The 19,688-nt window shown below is 44.5% G+C and overlaps 1 protein-coding gene across 5 annotated transcripts in view; it reads right to left on the bottom strand.

Annotated features, from left to right (window-relative positions):
• BTBD10 (BTB domain containing 10) overlaps nucleotides 1-19,688 on the bottom strand; it is a 1,432,231-nt gene that overhangs the window by 960,046 nt on the left and 452,497 nt on the right. The gene's annotated exons all lie outside the window — the stretch shown is intronic.

A 19,688-nucleotide genomic window follows, 5' to 3' on the forward strand; every position in this document is an offset into this window, starting at 1 on the left:
TTTGTATTATCAATTGGTTTGGTTCTTTACAGAGAAGCATTTGCTCCGTCGAGGCACTTATTGGATTATTTTCACTACTATGTATATAAAAATGTTTCATGTCTGCTTCTAGACGACTTCTGCCCTCCCACAATCCCATGATCTCTGCATCACTCCTCCAGCATCTACCTTCTTTATTCCCTCCTTTAGCAATCTCATGGAGATTAGTTACCACCTAAGCAAAAGTCAAAGGCTCTAATCCTCCTCCCTCCATGTACTTTCTGAATGTGCGCCTCTGCTTGAATGGTCTTCTGACAATAGCCTACCACTCCCTTCTCTCTTTCCTCATTCTCTCTTCTTTGACCTCGTTCCTTTTCCCCTTTAATGTTTCAAAGATTTGTTTGGTCTTTTGTCTCCCTAACCTCTTCCATCTTCTCCAGGGTGCCATCCTCTATCCTTCTCCCCTCCCTCCATTCCCGTCTGCGCCTTTCTCCTGTTCCCCTCTGTATTATTTTTTCAGATCCCTTTGAGTACCAAGCAGCCCCACCATTAGACTTCCGGTATTCTGTATTAACTCTTCTGCTGCTTTGAAATCTTTCCCCCACCACTGTTTTCTATGTATACCAAATCTTCCTTGGCTACTCCACTTCTCATTTCATTTTTCTTTCCGATCTTTGCCCCCAAACCTTCTGTTTCTCACAGTTTCCGCATTTCCTTTCACACCACTTTATGCACCCCAGTTCTTTTACTGCTGCTTCATTTTTATGCTTTAGTAAGCATCTCCACATCTCCCTCTCTCTTGCTCAGTTTTTCTTAACCTCCCCCACTTCTTTCTATCCACTGAATGATGTTACATATCCAGGCGTATGCATTAATATGTGGGAGCTCCTATTCCCCTTTTCTTACTCATTCTCAGGTTTTGCCTTGCTTAGTCTTTTCCCCTTGCTTTTACTGACTCATCCTGGAAGACTTTTTGATTTGTTGTAGCCATTTGTCCCTAAAGTTCAAGACTTCCTGCTTCCCCAACACAGTACCCCTTACATTTTTCCCCAACCTCCTCTAAGACTTTCCCTATTGTTTCTATCACTGTGTAGTACCCTAGGTACTTTGGGAACTCTGCTTCTTTCATCTCACCTACTCCCCCTTTACACTTCCCTTTTCCTGATCTTACTACCACTGCCTCCTTTATTGCACCTGTGTCCTGCCACTTCCCAAGACTTCTCAAGTGCTTCTCTTATAGCTCCCCCATTGCTTGGGCCACATTCTCTGCATTTAACACACAATCATCTGAAAATAACACAGACAGATTTTTACCCCCTTTTCTTCAAGCACTGTTAAACGGTGTCCAACTTCCACCGCCAGCTCATTGATCACAAGTGTGGACAAGCTTGGAGATAGCAAAAATCCCTGTCTGGTTCCCCTGTCTCTCCTGGTCTCTCCAGGTACTTCATCTAGGAATATGTCAATTTTTGGGTCCTGATATGACCTGAATCCAGTATATAAAATCTTCTCTCATCTGCCTTTTCTGCAGTGTCTTTGACAGGTTGTCATCTCAGACTATCATTCTATAGGTCAAAGTGTACAATTCCACCTTTCCCTTCCTGCTTCTTTTCCTCCCTACACATAAATTCCAGGTCTCAGTTTTTTGCTGCTTTCCTTCCCTTCATGAACCCATTTTGCCCTACTTGTATTTTTGGCAATACTTCATCCAGTATTTATGCCAATATCGTTGCAAAAATCTTGATATCTACAGTAAACTCTCAGTTAACTGCCACCCATGGGGATTGGTAGATGCCAGATATCTCTCAAGCAACCAGAAATAAGAAGTTATGTACTCACCATAACATTCCATCTGAGTAGGTAAACTTCATTTGTCAGCAACCTATGGGAATCGGATCTGAGCCGGCAGTTTTCAACAGCTTAGATCCGAGCTCCAAGCTCCTCCCCCTACCCATAATCCCCTGCCAACCCTGACTGACCTCAGATCGAGTTTGCCCAAAAGCAGATACTGCTTGAAGATAATTACTCACAAATATAAAATAGGTAACACACCGTGTAAACCTGAGTATGAAAAACATCCGAAGGGGGCAGGAGGGAGGGACGGTTGCTGACAAATGAAGTTTACCTACTCAGATGGAACGTTATGGTGAGTACATAACTTCTTAATCTGAAGTAGTTAACTTAATTTGTGCAGCAACCTATGGGACAGAGTCCCCAGCTACCTGAACCTTGGGCGGCCTTCATGGAAGGATGTTCCGGAGCACAGCAGAGCCAAAGGATGCTCTCCCTCTGGAGATAATGTCCAATTTATAGTGATTGATAAAGGTATGAGATGAGGCCCAAGTGGCTGCCAAGCAAATATCATCCAAAGAGACTCTAGCTCTAAAGGCCACAGAGGTAGACATAGATCGAGTAGAGTGGGCATGGACTCCCTGAGGTGCGGGCCTGCCAGAACTTTCATATGCTAAAAGGATACACTGTGAAATCCATCTAGACAGCGTGACTTTAGACACAGATTTGCCCAAGTTAAATCTGGCAAAGGAGACGAACAACTGGTCAGATTGCCTATGACCAGATGTCCCGTGGATGTAGAAGCGAAGTTGTCTATGCACATCCAGTGAGTGTAATTTGTATTCCCCTTTGTTTTGGTAATTAGGAAAAAAGACTGGTAGGTTAATGGACTGATTAATATTCGACTCAGACGGAATCTTGGGAAGAAAAGAGGGATTGGTCCTGAGGTAAACTCTATCCTTGTGAAAAGTCAAGTATGTGGGTTTTACACAGAGGGCTTGTAGTTCAGAGACCCTTCGAGCCGAGGTGATAGCGACAAGAAAGGCCATTTTCCATGACAAGAATTTAAGATCTACTGAAGTTGCAGGCTCAAATGGGGGAGCTGTCAAGGCCTGAAGCACCATCGTTAAATCCCAAGGAGGGACTACATCCTTCACTGGAGGTCTGAGCAGAAAGGTGCCCTTCAGAAAGGTCTTACACAATTTCGTGGTGATCAAAGGGCCCAGTTCATTTCCCACGTGATAATGAGAGATAGCTGCTAGTTGATCCTTGACTGTGGAGGAGCTAGCCCCCTGATGAAACAGCCCTGACAGGAAGTCTAACACAGCGGGCAAAGGAGCTGTGAAAGGATCCAAATTTTGAAGTTCCGCCCAAATGGAGAAACGCTTCCATTTATTACTATAGATCTTTCTAGTAGTAGAAGGCTTGTGCACTGCTACTAAGATAGCTTTAACAGGGGAAGAGATAGCGGGAGTCCTAGCTACGAGTGGAACTAGAGCAGCCAAGCTGTGAGCTTGAGATTGTCCAGGTTCGGGACTGGGAGATCTAGAGGGTGGGATATTAGATCCGGAAAGGGATCCAGAATCCAAGGAGGATTCACCAAATGAGACCAAAGGTAAGGGAACCAGGCTTGACGAGGCCAGAATGGGACAATGAGGATTATCCTGCTCCCCAACCGACTGGCTTTCTGCAGAAACTTTAGCATCAGAGGAAGAGGAGGGTAAGCATAAAGTAGACCAGGAGGCCAAGCATGTACCAGAGCGTCTCTCGGAGATTCCCGGGGGGGAGGGGGGATGAGAGCGAAGTAGTCGTAACATTTTGTGTTCTAAGGAGAGGCAAAGAGATCGCAACAGGGTTGACCCCATTCGGCGAAAATCCGATTCGCTACCTCGAGATTCAGAGACCACTCGTATGGTAACAGGATGATGCGACAGTCTGTCTGCTAGGATGCTGGACCACCCTAGAATGTGCGTTGCTATGAGAAAATGGTTGGTGGAGATCACCCATTCCCACACCCTCATGGCCTCTCGACAGAGTGGGTAAGACCTGGTTCCTCCTTGTTTGTTGATGTACCAGACAACAGACATGTTGTCCATCTGAATCGCAATCGTTCCTACAGGAAGAAGGTCCTGAAGTGCTTGCAACGCCAACAGCACTGCCCTCATCTCTAGGACATTGATATGCAGTGAAGTCTCCGTGAGGTCCCACATGCCTTGAACTGTCCTGCCCGAACAATGCCCCCCCCCCACCCGAGGTGGGAGGCGTCCGTGGTCACCGTGGCTAGGGGAGGGGCCATAGAAAAGGGGCGTCCTTCCTGGAGGTCCGGAGATTGGAGCCACCATAAGAGGGCCCTCTTGCAAGCCCTGCTGAGGGGAATGGGATGGCTGAGAGGATATTGAAGAAAGGACCACTGGACTTGGAGGGTCCATTGTAAGACCCTCATGTTCAAACGCTCCATTGGCAATAGATTGATTGCCGCCACCATTGAACCTAGAGCCCTCAAGACCAATTCCGCTGGAGAAGCTGGGGATTGTATAATGGCCCGCACATGTAGCCTCAGGATTCATAGCCAGTCCGTGGTCAAAAAGGTTAGGAGCTTGTTTGTGTTTAATCTGGCCCCTATGAAGTCTATGGTCTGAGACGGGGCAAGAGACGACTTCTCTATGTTGATAGTGATCCCCAGCCGGGGAGCTAGACGAAGAAAGTAGTTTCTGGCTGCGCAGAGTAGATGCCTTGTCGGGGCGGTCAGGAGCCAGTCGTCCAGGTATGGGAAAACCTGAATTCCCTGGAGCCTCAGGTGGGCCGCTATCACCGCTAACACTTTGGTCTCACCACAGCCCCCAGGGTGTTCACCAAAGGGGAGGACCCTGAATTGGTAATGATTGGCTCCTAGCCAGAAGTGGAGGAACCTTCTGGATCGCCTGTCCATCAGAATGTGGTAGTACGCATCCTTGAGGTCTATAGAGCACATCCAGTCGTTCTCCCGCAAGAGGGGGAGAATGGATTGAAGGGTGGCCATGTGGAAATGCTCTTTGTTTACTGACAGGTTCAAGGGGGGAGTGGTCGAGGATTGGTCTCAAGTCCCCCGTCTTTTTTGGCACCAAGAAGAACCTGGAGTAAAAACCCGACCCGCAATGGTCTGGGGGGACGTGTTGGATGGCTCTTTTTTCCAGCAACTGTTGGATTTCCATTGCTGCGGCCTCCCTCTGATCAGGTGGGACATCGGGGAGGTATCTGGGGCTGCGTGGGTAAAGAGAGAAGGGGATCTGATATCCTCTGGATATGATGCGAAGCACCCAGCGGTCTGTTGTGATGGACTCCCAAGCTGCTAGGTGCTTTGAGAAACGCCCCCCCCCCGACTGCCTCCAGAGTGGAGCAGTCGGGCAACCCCTCAGGGGTATTGTGTGAGTTGGTCCGAGAAAGGTTCTCTGGATCCAAAGTTCCTCGGGCCCCCTCTGCCTCTAGGGCGGCATCCAGCCCACCCTCCTCTGCCGCGGAAGGGCTGGGAGTCCGGAGCGAGACGGGACTGTTGCGACTTCTGGAATCACATCTTCTTCTGTCCCTTTTGGTTCTTGGACAAGGACCTCTGGGGAGCAGAGAAGCGGACTCAGACGGCAGACAATGTCTTCCCGTCCTTCTCGCTCTGGACCAAAGTATCGCGAACGGTTTTGCCAAAAAGGGCAGAACCATCGAAAGGGGCATTAGCGAAAGATGCCTTGAAGGGTTCCGCGAAATCACAGTGACTGAGCCAGGCCTGATGCCTCATGACGAGGCCCGCTCCGCTGGCTCTAGCGGCTCCTTCCGTGGCATGGGACAGTAGCCGCATAGATGTGTTTGATATAGATGGGAGAGTGGCCATCCGGGTGGAGTGCAACTGTTTGTCCTCTGCCGACATGGACTCGGGGGGGGGGGGGGGTGCAGCTTACTCTTTGATAAGGTCCCGCTGCAGTCGAAGAACATGTGCCATGTAGTTCAGCGACCTCACAGAGAAGGTAGCCGAACTAAAAACCCGCTTCCCTAAACGGTCCATCGACCGAGACTCCTTGCTCGGGGGGTGGACCGAGGGACTCTCCCGAGCTAGTTCCCTCTTGGTGGCCGCCGCCACCAACATGGCATTTACAGGCGGACCCTTACTCCAATGGGACTTGTCGGAGGGGGTGGCTAAGAATTTTATCCGGGCGCTTGGGGACTGGCTCCACAGTGTCCGGCTCCTTCCATGCCCTGGTAGTAATTAAATCTACCAGGGGGGGGGTCGGCCGTGGGGGACACCCAAGAGGTAGACAAGCCTGCTTCAAACGCCTCCAGGAACACGGATTCGTCCGAGGTAGGCTTTGGGGCAGATCACCCCCCCCCCTTATCCGGAGCATCTCCATGATGTCGCCAAAAGAGACATCTTCGGGGGGTGATCTTGGGGAGCCTTCCCCTTCTTCCAAATCCATGTCCTCAGTCAAGGACTCGGGGGAGTCCAGGTGCCTACTCTTGCACTTTCGCTTGTGAGGAACCTCCTCGGGGGGGGGGGGGGGCTGTCCGAGGAGGTCTCACCAGCAACGTCTTGTTCCAAAGGAACGACCTGGGATGCCAAAGCAGGCTGTCCTTGGGGCCGGGTGATGGAAGTCGGGCCCAACAGAGAAGGAGTGCAGGATGGAGCTGTGGCAAGGGCCGAGGGCCTGGAATCTCTCGACAGAGCCCTCTCCACCACGTTGAACGCCGAGGGAGAGCTGCACTCTCTAGGATCCGAAAGCAGACCCTCACTCGGATCCGACGGATGGATTGGGGCTGGTGCCGAAGCGATCGGATCCGAGGGACCAGCATGCTCCGACCTGGACGGAGCCGAAGGCATGCTGATACCCCCGGATCCGAAGCTCAGCCCTCGGCTCCGAGAGCTTGGATCTGACAAAAATGGACCCGACAGACTCGAGGGAAGTGTCGGCACCAAAGTACCCGAGACTATCGGCGCAGACACACCCCCCTGGCTCCAAGGCTGCCCGGCTCCAAAGACTCCGAGCCCGGGAAGCGGGACGGAGAAGGAGCTATCGGGGCAAAGAAGGGGGTCAAGCTCCCCCCCTAAGGGGGGGGGGGGCGGCAGGAGCACTCCCATCTGCAGTTGGGCCTGGAGGAATCTTCTCATCATCCGGTCCAAATCTGCATCTGTGAGGCTTCGGGTCGATCTCGATGAGGTCACCGAGGTGGGACGGGAGTGCCGCCTCGATGACCTCGAGGGAGATCGGGTCTCCTCCTCCTCAGGACCCGGTGAAAAGCAAGGAGACTGGATCTGAGAAGGAGGAGACCCAGAAGTCCTGGAGGGAGAAGACCGCTTAGCCGGGGGGGGCCGAAGCGGAAGCGGAGGCCTCGGCCCGCCGCTTGTGGTGTTTCTCCCTCCTTTTCTCTTTCCTAGCCTCCCTCTCCTCCGGCCCTAAGGCGGGAGGTTGAGTCCCGGCCGGGGGGAGGGAAGTAGGAGTGGCAGCAGCCGCAGTGGGAGCCATGGAAGGACCGGAGATAGAAGCCGAATCCTGGGGCAGAAGACCCGCCAGAATCAGCTTAGACCTCCGGTTCTTAAGTGCCCTAGGGTTGAACGCCGCACAAATGGAACAACAAGAAGTGCTCAACCCCAAGGCACAGCACGCACCAAGTGTGGCCATCCGCCGGGGACAGCTTATGGCTACACTCGGTGCACTTAGAAAAAATAGGCTTTGGGGCCTCAGACATTTTAATTAAAGGAGGACAGCCACACACGTTAGGCCCCAAACACGCACACACAACCCTAACGGAACCACGAGGGAAGGGGGAGGTTAATTACAAAAATATAAAGTTATGCTAGGGAGGATTTTAGTCAAAAAGGGACCTGAAAGCACTCACAACCAAGTAGGGTAGAAAAGAGAAAGAAAAAGTTAATTTTTTCTCACAAAAAACCTCTAAACGCCTGGAACTCAAGATCGAGCTGCTGTTGGTTAAACCGCTGCAAACTAGATCTGAGATCAGTCAGGGTTGGCAGGGGATTATGGGTAGGGGAGGAGCTTGGAGCTCAGATCTAAGCTGTTGAAAACTGCCGGCTCAGATCCGAAGTCGGATCCGATTCCCATAGGTTGCTGCACAAATGAAGTTAACTACTTCAGATCTGCAGTTACTATTAAAATAGGCCTGACTGATACTGTACCCTATACTACTTGTTTGGTTTGACTTGTTCTCAGGTTGGGGAGACAGGGAATTTATTCATATCGTCCTTTTTAAAATTCAAACTCTAAAAATGTAAGGTATGTTTGTGTGTGTGTGTGTGTGTGTGTGTGTGTGTGTGTGTGTGTGTGTGTGTGTGTGTGTATACGACAAAGTATAACTCATGAAAACCGTACTATATTTCTTCGAGATTTTTTTGCCGGTTGCTTGAGTTCCAGTTAACAGAGTTTACTGTACATTAATCAAATAGATAAACATATACTTCCCCACTTCCTCCCTTTCTCCTCTCCCTTTAGATACCAAGATTATCCTGGTCCTCCTCACATTTTTACATATTTTGCCAGAGTCCTTTATTTTCTTGTATTCCTCCTCTAGAACTTACTACATTTTTCCTCTTCCCTCATTTGTAGAACTCTATGAGGGATCCATATGGCCCTCTAGCTTTCTTCTCCTTCATTTTGTGGATCACTTTCCTTATCTCATGTTACCTCTGCATTCAGTTTGCGTCTTTGTTCACCCTTCAGTACTTATCCCCTCTACAATCTTTACCGGTTCATCAAGTTTGTTTTGGAAAATGATTTAGTGTACAATGAAGGTATTAGTAGGGGCATTCCTTTACAATAAGGGTAATTGCAGCATGAAAGGTGTTACTTCCATTTGCCAAACATGTTCATATTGTTATGTTGGCAAAACAGAAAGGAAATTTAGAACTAGAATATATGAACACCTATATGCTATTGCCAAAGAAAACATCAACAATGCCCTTTGTAGTCATACACTAGCTTGTCAAGGGGACACAAAATTCAAGTTTGGAATATTAAAAGTTGTCCCACACAATTTGAGAGGTGGTTGGTGGGAACTTCAGGCTGACCTGAGAGGATTCCACTGGATTACAAAGCTTAATGCCTTGGTGGAACCTGGATTAAATGACTATGTGCCCTTGGTTCCAGTGCTGAGGAAAAAAAGCATTAGTATTTTAAGATATTATATAACAACATTTGATTGGGATAGCTAAGCTACAAGTATTCATATTTTATTTTACTACCTTTATATACATTTATAAAGGAATACATTTTTAAGGAATATGTTTATTATTATACAGTATGTAATTTTTTTGGTGATTTTATGGTATGTCCAAGTTTTTATTAACCAATTATTTACTTAATTGTTTAATTGATTTAATTATGTATGTATAAAACTGCGGTGGTGGTGCTGCGGTAGCATTGTCGCCTCACAGTTAGACGTTGCCCGTTCGATTCTCAGTTAGAGCGTCTTCTGTGTGGCGACATGTGTGAATGGGCGTTCCTTCATTGAAGGTTCTGCGTTAGGCCTGGCAAGCCAGCACGTAAAACTCTACTGCCAATCATTAGCGGACCGGAGTTCCGCTGTGGCGACCCCTAACCGGGAAAAGCCGAAAGACACAGACACAAACAATTATGTATGCATAAAAAGGGTTTGACTTGAAGGGGGTTATTTAGTTCTGAAGGGGGTTATTTAGTTCTGATGAAGTCCCTGAAGATTTACCCAGGGGATGAAAGAGCTTAACAAATAAAGACTTTGATACCTGATTTTCATTTTATTATATGTGTGGAGCTTATGGTGTTTCTACTGCTTGTTTGGGCATCTACTACAGTTTTTTTTACAAGTTTATTTCTGGTGTCCTTTCAAACGATTGTGAGGACTTACTGCCTTTAGCAAAATGTTTGCTGTGAAGATGTACTCCCTCTCTTTTGGGTACCTTTCCCTCCATATGTCCAGCCACCCTCCCTCATATTCCTTGGGCTAGTTCTCGGCTCATCTTTATTGTGTACTCCCCCTTCTTTCTACACAAGCAGTCTTTTTCTGGTTCTATGACACATTATATTCCTCTCCATTATCTTTTTTCCTTATCTTCATCCCTGTTTGGTGCATATATGTTTCCTATTGCCAAACATGCATCTTCTACCCTTCCCTGCCAGATGATCCATCTACCTAGTCCACTTTTTATATCCCTTTCTCTGTGGCCGTCTGAAGGTTTCTCTGAAATTCAGGAGCTACTCCCCTCTTTCTTCCCCCTGCCTTGTTGTCCACTGGTCTATATGGGTAGTCATAACATAGCACCTTCTCCTCACTTCTAATTTTCAGCTTTGTTTCTTGTAATATAACAATGTCTCTCCCCATCCACTTCAACTTTTCTTGTATTCTTCTACTTCTGACAGGCTCTGACGAACTTTTAATGTTCTGTATAATTAGGTGTACTTTTCTTGCTGTTTCTGACCACTCCTCCCTGCTTTCCTACTTGCAACCATCTAGCAAAACTTCTCCCTCCAGGCCTACTCTTCAAGCTGAATGTTATTGTCCATGCAGCTGCCTATGCTCATACTCTTCCGCCCCATCCATGGCCTCTGGCTCCCTGTCTTTTGGGTCTTGCAGTGCATGGGCCTTTTAAGACTTGTTGTTCCCTTCCAGTCTCCCTCACACCAATACACTGCATGCCAACCCAATACTGATGAGACAGTCTTTTTATATTATAATCATTCCCAGTCACTGGTCTCCCTCCCCATTACTGCTCAATGGACTGGTCCTCCAGCTTCATTTGTGTGGTAATCTAGCTTTTTTCCCCCACTCTTTAGTGTGCTACCATCATTCCACATTTGTCTGTGGGTTGTTCTTTAGCTCAATTATCCCTTGTTTTTCCCCCATACATTCCTTTTCATGCCCCCCCCCCTCGTGTTATATCAGCAATTAATTTTTATTAGGACTTAAGATGTTAAACTTACATTTACTGCAGTTTATTACACATCAATAAATAGTTACAGAAAATATACTGCTTACCTTAGAGGCTTTCCCATGTACATGGCAGCATTACCCAACATTGCTCAAGAATTGATTCAGTTCCTTCTGCTGTTTGCAAATGTTTAAATGTGTTCCCTGGAGTATGCTTCCCAAGGTAAGGATCAGTTTTGCTTAATAAATTATTGCTGCACTGTTTACAGTCACCTGCCTATCAGTGTCCCTTCCTTCCACTTATTTACTGATGCTATTTTCTATGGTTGCTTTCTGTCCTTCGGTACTCCTGTCTTCCACCTTATTTGACTCTACCATCCATCATAAATGCTTCTAACTTGTTTAGTGTCCTATTTGTTTGGCAGTTCACTTCCAAGTCACCCAAGTCTTTCGCTGTACCATCCACCCATCTCCTTAGAACTCTCCCTTGTCTGTCACTGTTTCTGCTTTTTTTTTTTTTTTTGCTTAAATCTTCCTTGGGAGAGATTTCCTGTTTATTTCAAATTTTGATAAAACTCTTTCATTTGTTTCCCTCTACCATTTTGCCTTCTTTCTCACCATCTTGCGATTGCCTCTGATTTCCTGCTAATCTCTTTTACAGGCATGTGGCACATCTGCACTTCTTCATGTTGTCTTCTTCCCTGCTGAGGGTTTCAGGAGGTTTCAGTATCTGACACTGCATGCCCTCCAAGTAACTCTGATTCACCTCTCCTACATCTAAGGTTGTTCTCAGTCTATGGCTTGCAGACAAATCAGACTTTCACTGCCTAGGTTGTTTAGCTGTCTATTATACCATTGTTTAAACTTCTGAATGTCCTTCATACCATACTCTGCAGCCTGAACCATTCCCCTTCCTGCCACACTTTTACAACTGCAGGGAATTTAAACCATGAAGCTTTTCCATTTATTCTTAGTTCATTTAACAACTCCAACATAGTCTTCCTTCACAAGTGTTCGAGCTTTATGAACATCCCTGAAAATGAAATGTCTTTTTTTTTTTTTTTTATTCTAAGCAAAGAAATGGAAATGAGACCAAACATGACTGTGTCTGCTTTCTGCAGCTGCTTGGCACTGACCCATCCTGTGTATCCTTCTCTAACAGTGCTTCCAGATTTCCCAATATCACAAATCTGATGTAACAGCTGCAATATAAATTGTTCCAGTTCACTTTTGATCATTCTTTGCTCACTCTGTCTTGTATTCTAATTATTCTGTTACTACTTCTTGATTAATTTTTAAGAGCATCCATTTTTTTTCTCCATATCTTTTTATTATGTCAGTTAGCGCCTGAATTGTGAATCAGTTCCTGCAGTTCAACTTTAACTGTAGCAGAGGATTAAAAACCTAAATTATATCCAAAGGAGAAATCAAAATCTCATCATTGACATCTTCTGGGAATTTCTGAGAACGCAGCCAGGCAAACCTCCTCAAAGTACTAGTGGCAACAGAACTGGAAGCAGTATCTACAGTCATAAACACACTTCAAACAAAGAGCGCTGGCCTGAGGAATAGAAGAAACCAGAGTTTTCCTCAGAAACTGTAGCTGAAACATTCCTCCTACTTTCACAACCAGTCAGTATAAACTTAAGATATGAGCCTGACAATTCAAAATTCTAAATTCAAAGTTGTGGAAGCGTATCCCCCCCCCCCCCCCCGCTGCCAAATTTAATAGTTTTACCATCCTCATCAGGAGGAAGAGGAGGATTCGAATTAAAAAAAAAAGTTTGGCAGCAGCTAGATTAACTAAAACTATAGCTGCTGGGTCAGGTCTGGGATTAGTATATAAAAACTTAGAATGTACAAAGTTCTTCAGTCTCATCTGCTTTTTAAGAGCAGCAGGTTGTCTGTCTGGGGAAACCACAGGCTGTGACAAACATTCTCCAAAGCTAAAAGCACTGGGGGATGGATGAAGATTCTGAAATTCCACTTGTAACAACTCATAGTACTTTCTGAGGACCAACAAATCTTAAGTGTTCTCCCACTAAAAACACTGGCACATTCTGCAAATAATCTCACCGAAAGTGAATCCCTTACAGGGAAATTTATATACTATACTCTCCTCACAGTCTGGAATTAGAAACCTGAGTAGGAAAGCTTGCATCTGTCCTTTGCATTCTCTCGAAGATTCAACTTCTTGAAATCTTCAGGGAGAGAGGAATCCCTTTTCCTTTCTCCAGACACCACCTTCCGAAAAGGGTCAATAACCTGTACAAAACCCTGTGCCAAAATACAATAAATTATTCCTGTTCAGAGAAACTGACAAAGTTGTTGTTAAATGTTTAACTTTGTCTCATATTGACAAGGAAAAAGTTGGGTCAAACAGACCTAATATTGCCACAGCAATAGTTTCAACAGAAATGGGGACAACATTTTGACTAGGCAAGGGCACATTCACTGCCCCTTCTTCCATGACCATAAAGAGTGGATCTCCTTTGCCCACTAAGGGGTCCCCAGTGTCCAGAGGATGTAAATAACCCCTGGTCCATGGTGGCTGTATGGACAACACCAGAGGGTTCCATGGAAAAAAAATGAGCAGTCTAAGGAACCACCTTTGGCCAAAGCAGAGTCACCTATCTGCGGCCGAGACAAATAACAAGCTTGTTGTGGTGGCAAACTCTGATTAATTAACTTTTTTCTTTTTGTTGCTTAAAGAAGGTCCAAATAAGGGACCTGTAGTTTATTCCATGCTCAAGCCAAAAATGGTGCTTCTTTCTCAGGGAAACTTTGCAGCAATAGTTAGTAAAACACGAAAGTTGCAATACAGCCACTTCCCCCATATAAAAAGGACACTTGGCTCAATATAGTCACTTCCCCCCATATAAAAAGGACACTTTGCTCAACCATAAAAAGTAAAAGCTCAACCATAAAAAGTAAAAGCTCAACCATAAAAAGTAAAATAACCACAATATCTCTGCAGAAAAAGTTTTAAAACAAGTTGTACACACACACACACACACACACACACACACACACACACACACACACACACACACACACAAAGACTAGCTTAAACAGCAAAAGGGTAATGTGGAAGTTTTTTTTCCCCTGAAGGGAGCTATCTTCCCTGGAATGGAACAACTTTAGCTGACTGATCCCTATAATGTTGCAGAGGAACACATTACATGGCTGCAAAAAAGTACTGAAGGGCTTGGCCCACAAACCAGTCTTTTTAGTCAGCTCACCTTGAGATAATGGTTTGGATGCATGGAAAGTACCCAAGCTTTGCAAGCTGGCCAGCTGTTATACTTTCTGCAGGATATAACCCAATATTGCTCAAGCTTCTGCAGTAGTGATCAATATGATGAACATCCCTGGTTATCAGAGGAAAGGGTGGAAAGGCATACACAAACATTTCTGTCTACAAAAATGAAAATAAATCTGCCTTCCAGGCCTGAATAAAATGCGTCCTGGAGTAAAGTCTGATTTTTGTTATGGCTGGTGGCAAACAGATCCACTTCAGGAGTTCTCCTCAGATGGGCCAATTCCTGGAAGACCTTGGGTTCAACATCCACTCTAAGGGTCTGTCCTGGTTCTCTTCAGCTTGTCAACAAGTTTTGTTCTGATGAAACGTACATAGCCTGGAGGGACAGAATGACCCGAATTGCTAGATCACAGGCTACCATAAGCTAGTCTACAAAGGCATTACCTGGTTTCCCTTGCTTGTATACATCACTGTGGTATTGTGGGTTCATAGGTGTGTACAAGGCTAATGGTCGTCGGACCTTTTCAAGCCTAGCCAATTAGTATTATCTTGGCATTGTGCCACCCGACCTCAGTTCCCAGTGCCTCTGTCGTGTAAAGCCACTGGAGTGATCCCTGGGGTGAATTTTCTATTTCCCATCCACTCAAGATTTCTCTTGAAGAGGACCAATGAGGTGCTCTGCTTGACATGTAGGGGAAATGTATTCCATAGCATGGGCAGTCTCTGGGTTATGAACCTGTCCCTCCAGCATGTTCTGTTGATTGTGGTAATGAGGTGGAGGTCTCTGGAGCGTGTGGTGTGGAAGGATTAGGATTTCTTTAGATGCAGCATTTCTAAAAAAGCTGGGTCAGACATGGCTTTGTAAGTCAAGCAGAGATCGCCTCTAAGTAGGCGATATGACACAAGAGAATAGTTGGGAGTTTTTTCTAGTCTGCCCATATAGGACAAATGTTTAAGGCCTAGGATCCTCTTTGTGAGGTACTTTTGCGGCTTCTCCAATTGTTGCAGGTGTTTAGTAAGGTATATGCCAAATGGGGCACTGTACTCAACGACTGGCCTAATAAGGGAAGTGTAGAGGGAGACAATGACCTCTTTCTTCCTGGATGCAAAACCCTTAAGTAATGAGGTGTGCCACATAGAAGGACTTTCTGACCACAGTGGCAATGTGGTGGTCAAAAGAGAAATTGCTCAACCTGTGTTCCCAGACCTCTTATAATGCCTTCTATGTTCAGTGGACTACCATCAATGTGGTAATTCATGGGTGACCATTAGCAGAGGTCCTGATGTTCAAAGATTTGAGCACATTTATTAGAGCCATCAATTTTTGAAATGCGCGTGTTTTCACTTATCCTGCTTGTCCCAGAGGCCCATAACTTTCACCCTCTTGGAAACAGACCCAGAAGTAAAATCTGATGCATCTGTTGCAACAGACTGAGTAGGGTCTGGCAGAAAGAAAGGAAGACCTGGGCTTGAGATGCAACTGATTACTCACCAAAGTAGCTCCTTTTCACAAACCTCAACACTGGAATTTGAAAAGTATAGGGGGTGCTAGTGTAGAGTCCAAACCGATCTGACAAACCACTGAATATTCTTCATATGAACCTATGAATTCAGGCTAAAAGAATCATGAGTAGAGCCATTAAAATCTAGAATTCTGAGATAATCCCAAGGACGGCGCCTAAGGTGTCGGAGAGGAACTCGGCTCAGAGGCAGACACAAGGGGTGCTGGAACTGAGGGTTCCAAAACAAGTGGCACCGAAATCTTCGGCTCCGAAGGAACAACACAGCTCGGAAGAACAGCAACAGGGAGAATGGTCTCAGATGGCTCCAGAACCGACTGGATCGGAGCCAGCAACAATTTTGGTAAAGCAGATGACTTCAAAAGTCTAAGCACTACTCTCTCTACATCCTCTTTCGAAAGGCTCTTGGAGGATCTAGATGACAGGGTAGATGACTTAGATCTCTGTAATATGGGAGATCTTAAAGTTGGGGAGACAAGCTCCAATGCAATTTCTCAGTGGTCGGCTCCAAAAGACTTGGGGTCAACACTGATAACCTCGACCGGCTCCAATTTTAATACTTTCTGAGGAGGTCCAGACAAAATAGTCGGTGCAGGAGAATGCCTCTTTGCCGACTTGACCTTCTTTTTCTTTGCAGAGGGAGACTTGGAGGATGATGAAGAGCTGGCTAAATCCTCCTTGAAGGAAGGCTTAAGGAGACCTTTCAGTATTAATTTGTTCTTCCTTTCTTGGAGAACTCTGGAACTGAAGGAGTGACAGAAAGAACAAGTGTCCTGAAGATGAATGGCTCCAAGGCAGTAAACGCAGTTACTATGCCCGTCAGTGATTGACATTTTTTGGGAGCACTTAAGGCACTTTTTAAAACCCGGAGGTTTATGATCTTTGGACTCCTTAGACATAGTACAAACAGAATTCTAATCAAAAACAGTAGAGAGGAAAAGGTCCTCTAACTTAAACGGGCCTCGCCCTGTAAGAAAATCTATACACAAAGAATACAACCGAGGACTAGGTCCTCTAACTTAAATGGGCCTAGCCCAGCTAAGATAAACTCACACAGACGAGCAAAAAACGGGCCTAGCTACTAAGAAAAAAACAGGAAAGAAGCTAAGTCAGAAAAATTTCCACAAAATGTAAAATTTAAACAGGCTAAAAACTAGCCAGTAAGACAGTAAATGACACTGCACACAAAATACCATTCTACTGAAATACAATACTAGGGAACAAGGTCCTAACGCAAACACGGACCTACGCTAATAGGAAACGGTCTCAAAAAACTAGCACACAGAAGGGATACCACTCGGAGAACAAACACGGCCTAAAGATGGCCAACAAGTTCTCAGCAATAACTACAGAAAAATAGCAACACAGACTACTATTTACTACCTATGAAAACTATTTCTAAAACTATGTAAACTAAGCTATATTATATGCAGAAATATCAATAACTATAACAGTAATGAAAAATATCCAACTTAGCCACGGCCAAGCAAGAAGCACTTCTGAACTCGTAGATGCGGCAAACACGATCTAGGGATTCTTACTAGTGCACTATGGGATACCTACTTTGACACGAGCCAACAGAGACTTTGAGCTTTGTAATTGGCCGAGTTGGAGCAGAGGATCAGCTCCGAACCCATATGCAAAAAATATAGGCAAGATAGGACTACAGAACATATGTGGTTATAGTAATCCACAGATAAAAACAAATGACTGAGACAAGGGGAAGGACATCACCTGGTAAGTCTAAAATACAACTTCCTAACAATCAAAAAATACTGTGTTAAATTAGAGCGGTATCAAGACTGAAGCTTAGTTCGTATGTATGCACAGATTCTTGTAAAAGAGGATCACTAAAGCTTGTTGTACCACATCCCATATACAAGCATATTGTAACTATTTGAAGTGCTGGGACCTGCTACAGCGAAGTTCCAAAACATGAAGCACGAACAGCAAAAAACATTCTTACATATAATAAAACAGATATGGTCATTTCACGGCATATTCCTTTCTCTCCGAGGTATGTCAATTTCAAGAGTTGGTTACATAAATTCTGAGAGTACAACAGGCTTGCCCTCAACATCAGGAAGTGCAGGGGGGAAAACCACTCTGCAAAAAAAGAAGTTTAAAGAAGAGCAATGTTCAAGATTTGTTCTTCTGGATTTTTGATCTTTTGTTTCAGTCTGTTGGCACTCGGAGATGCAAGTGCTGACATTTCAACAGGGAGTCAAGTGTGTATGTACTGCACACACACACAGACACTGTACCATACTGATCTTTTTGAAAGGGAATCTTTGCTAAAGGTATCCTCCGTATTTTTTCTTGTAGCTGGACATATTTGCACACATACCTCCATATTTTTTCTTGTAGCTGAACATATTTGCACGCGCGCACACACTTTTTTGACAAGAATTTCTGGCTTTTCTGAATATGTCTGAAGGCTTTTTTAATATCTGCTAAAATGAAGGAGCAACTTGGGCTTGGCTCAGAGGACAAAGTTTTTAACAACTGGCATATTCATGAAAAAGAAGGTTGGGAAGGGTCTGTGTTCAGTAAAAAAAAAAAAAAAAAAAAAAAAAAAAAAAAAAAAAAAACTAAAGATAAGGCTTGGTCTCAGGAGACAGATAAGAAAGGGTCTTGTTGGATCTACATCAATGGCAAATACAGACTTTTCTCAATGGAACTGTTTATAGGGGATATTAATTTTCTGTTTTACATAACTATGTTCAGTTGCAAGAAAAAATATGCAGGATACCTTTGGCAAAGATTCCCTGGCAAAAAAGTGATGTGGTACAAGATGCTACAGTGCGCCTGTTTTGTAGGTATTTCTTAGGCAAGGCTAACTCCACATATGTGAAAATACAAGACATCATAAATAAAAGTCAATGGAGGATGTGGGAAGATAGTCAAGGCATACATTCTGGAACTCTCCCAGGTTGGAAGATTTCTGCCGCATTTTGGTGGAGGCCTACCATGAAATGTCTGCGGTGGAAATGCAAGAAGCAATGAAATGTCTTATTGGGATATTCTTCCCTTCCTCTACCACTGCAGCTACATCAACTACAAGGTTATGGCTTACCCAACAGATACTTCACTTTCAGGACTAGGAGCAGCTATATGAAAAGGCAGTCTTTTTACGAAAAGTGTCTACAAACGCTACTATAAAAGTAGCCAAGTCTGACAACTCGGTGGAAACATGATCTGAAGTTTCTGCAACACTAGAGGACTTACTTGAAATATATGGCATCCTGGGTCCTAACCCAAGGTAGCTCTTAAAATTCAGTGCAAGGTCTAATGGTTTGGAAGAAGAGGTATAGAACTTTTGTATTGATCATAAGAAAGCATGTACATAAATGCAACTCTGTATTCACCTGACCCAACTAAATGTGAGATGGTATACTCCGATAGCTGGAAACTCTGCCTTTACAAAAATGTTACCGTTAATACAGTGTTGTACTATGAGTCATTCAATTCACTAAAGTTACTGCAATGTTCCTATAAACTTTGGAAAAAATGTGAAGGTGCAGTGATGTGCAAAAATAAGTCTGCTGACATGCGCGCTCTAAAAATGTAAAAAAAAATAAATAATTTTGGTAGACAGAACTTCACTCTGTGGATAATGGTATATTTTTCCACAGGGACACAAGGAAAGATTGGTAACTACCTGTATAATTACAAAACAAAACTAACTGAATACATGCAAAACAATAAACAGCAAAAGAAAATTTCTAAAGGATTACTAACACTACTTCACTTGGGTTAGCAGTAATAACAGTCAGAATGTTTAATATCATGAATGAAAATACTGTACAAGGAAAAAGTCCCTCTACTAAAGTACATCTATTCTCTCTCTCTCTCTCTCTCTCTCTCTCTCATTTTGATAAAAGTAATATTTTGGAAGAGCAGTAAATGTCTGAAAAAAAATATATAGCCTGAAATTATATTGACTCTTATAAATAGTAAGAATAAAATGATACAAATAAGCAAGGTTTGTGAAGCTTAATTGTCTTCCCATTAACATACAGCAATCTCTAACACACCTGTTTTTTTTATTTACAATGCTCCAGTTATTCTTACTCGTGTTTGTTAATTAGAGCAGGGTGACAGTAAACAGGGTGTGCGTATAGATCACATTGTCATTTTTTTCTCATTCCCAGAAATACTTCTCTGCTGGAAATCTTAACTAGCATAAAGGAGTCACCCAAGGTTACATGACCTTAAGTCATGCACTTACTTGTCCCCTGCTGGCCCCCAAGCAGATT

The sequence above is a fragment of the Protopterus annectens genome, chromosome 17.part0, assembly GCF_019279795.1.
Source record: "Protopterus annectens isolate FY-2018-M chromosome 17.part0, PAN1.0, whole genome shotgun sequence".
In the NCBI taxonomy this organism is placed as follows: domain Eukaryota; kingdom Metazoa; phylum Chordata; order Ceratodontiformes; family Protopteridae; genus Protopterus; species Protopterus annectens.